The sequence below is a fragment of the Megalopta genalis genome, unplaced genomic scaffold, assembly GCF_051020955.1.
Source record: "Megalopta genalis isolate 19385.01 unplaced genomic scaffold, iyMegGena1_principal scaffold0225, whole genome shotgun sequence".
Lineage (NCBI taxonomy): Eukaryota > Metazoa > Arthropoda > Insecta > Hymenoptera > Halictidae > Megalopta > Megalopta genalis.
The window spans coordinates 190001-192500 of NW_027476294.1; the positions used below are offsets into that span (position 1 = coordinate 190001).

At 55.9% G+C, this 2500-nt stretch overlaps 1 pseudogene; it reads right to left on the reverse strand.

Annotated features, from left to right (window-relative positions):
* Positions 1-2500, reverse strand: part of LOC143262864 (large subunit ribosomal RNA) — a 6913-nt pseudogene that overhangs the window by 2381 nt on the left and 2032 nt on the right.

Consider the following 2500-nt stretch of genomic DNA (forward strand, 5'->3'; position numbering starts at 1 on the left):
CCAGGTCGCATCGCACTCATTACGGCAGGACGCGCTTTTAGGTCCGCCCTGACCGCGGCGAGCTGCCCTTCGACGAAGCTATTCCGTTGAATAAGCTCCTGGACCAGCTCGTTGAGTGCCTCAACCTCGGCGAGTATCTTTGACCCGGACTCCTTATTGACTTTCGACTCAGGTCGAAAGCAAAAGGTCCGTATTTCGGACACTCGCCTAAAGGCTTCGTCTCTTACGAGATCGAGAGGCCGTACCTTCTGCCCGGAGAACGTCCCCTTCGGTCTCCTGGCCCGGTTTACTGCGGCCTTGCCGGTGGGTGCGCCCGGCTTGGCTCGCTTCGTCTTTTTGGTGACGGTTTGCCAACCGTCACCAGTAGGGTCCTCGACACGCTCGGGTGCCGACTGCACCTTCACGAGTGACGTGTCTCCGACTCGTTCGATTACTTCCACGTTACCGGTGTCCGGCGTACCTTCTACCGTGGGCTCGGTTTTCACCGAGACCGCTCGCGTGGGAGTCACACATCTTTGCAAGATCACACGAGGATTGGCGATATTAATCACCTTCCCGGATCTTGTCTTTCTCACAGACGCGGGGGGACTGACAGCTGCATTTGCAGTTCCCGCGTCTGCGGCGACGGCTTCACTCCGAGTAGGAGCTGGACCCGTCGTCTTTGGACGCTTAGTTTTTTGTTCATTAATTTTGTTCAGACCCATAATGTGTCTTGGTCTTTCATCCAGTGCGCTCCCCGGCCACCACCGACCCGCACAATTTGGAACCCGCCAAAGGCTGAGTTAGGGCTACGCACCGAATATAGTCTGCTGGCTGGGTCGGTTTCCTTACCCAGCCCGCGTCCTCGCCCAGCAGAACCCACTTGCCCGAAGCGTGTGGTCGTTCCAAGCCGATTGACTGGACCAGGGCTGCTTTTCTCGTCCAGCCGCCCATCTAGCCGAAGCAGAGGCCAAAGGTACGTGTTGGGGACGTCTCACCCGCAGGAGAGGGCCCCCTCAGATCCCAGGATCCTCTTTTCCGACGACAAGGGTCGCCACGCACGGCAAACACGTGGGAGACAGCAGTCGGAGAGGCTGCCTCTTCCTCTCCACCACACTTCGTTCAGTTCGCTGCGTATTTAAGAACACGAGCTATCCAGCGGTACCTTTTTCGTGGAGGCTCAAGTGTGGCTAGGGCACGTTTGCCCCTTGCGGCCTGGGTTGCCCAGGGGATTGATTGCATCCCATGTATTCCTGAGCCCAGCGGAGTGTTGTCTAGTGGCGTGTTCCGCCCACGAAAAACGGTCCGAAAAACCGTTTAACGTAAACTGGGGAACTGATGCCACGAGTGACAACAGTTCCCCAGTCGGAAGTCATACAGCACATACAGTGCTGTACAAAGAACACGCCACAGCCCGTATGCTAAATCAGGGCCTCGCCATTATGCGAAGTACTACATGTACGACGCACTGACGGTCTCTAATGCCTTCATCGCCGATACACCCATCGACTCGGCCGATCAACCCTCCTACGCGAGGGCTAGTTCGGGGGTTATCTCCCGCCCTGGGTGGCCACAGACCGCCACCGCCAGTAGATAGGGACAGATGGGAATCTCGTTAATCCATTCATGCGCGTCACTAATTAGATGACGAGGCATTTGGCTACCTTAAGAGAGTCATAGTTACTCCCGCCGTTTACCCGCGCTTTTTTGAATTTCTTCACGTTGACATTCAGAGCACTGGGCAGAAATCACATTGCGTCAACACCCGTGGGGGCCATCGCAATGCTTTGTTTTAATTAGACAGTCGGATTCCCCTAGTCCGTGCCAGTTCTGAGCTGAGCGTTGAATGGCGGCCGAAGAGGACGACCGCACCGATGGGAAACGCCACGGAAGCCTCGCAGCAAGGAAGATCCGCGGGAGGCCAAGGCACGGGACCGAGCTCGGATCCCAGCCACGAGAGCCGTTCACCTCGCCCAGGCCCGGCACGTCAGCCAGACCCGCTTCCCGACCAAGCCCGACACGCCCCGCTCCTCAGAGCCAATCCTTATCCCGAAGTTACGGATCCAATTTGCCGACTTCCCTTACCTACATTAATCTATCGACTAGAGGCTCTTTACCTTGGAGACCTGCTGCGGATATGGGTACGAACCGGCGCGACACCTCCACGTGGCCCTCTCCTGGATTTTCAAGGTCCGAGGGGATGATCCGGACACCGCCGCAACTGCGGTGCTCTTCGCGTTCCAAACCCTATCTCCCTGCTAGAGGTTTCCAGGGAACTCGAACGCTTATACAGAAAAGAAAACTCTCCCCGGATCTCCCGACGGCGTCTCCAGGTCATTTTGGGTTACCCCGACGAACACTCTTACGAGGGCCCGAATGGTATGCGGTTCCGCTGCCGGGTTCCGGAATAGAAACCGGATTCCCTTTCGCCCAATGGGTGTTTTTTGTGCATGTATATAATAACAAAATATGCTGCGATTTATATAATAATAAAAAAAATAATAAAATAGCTGCGTTTTTT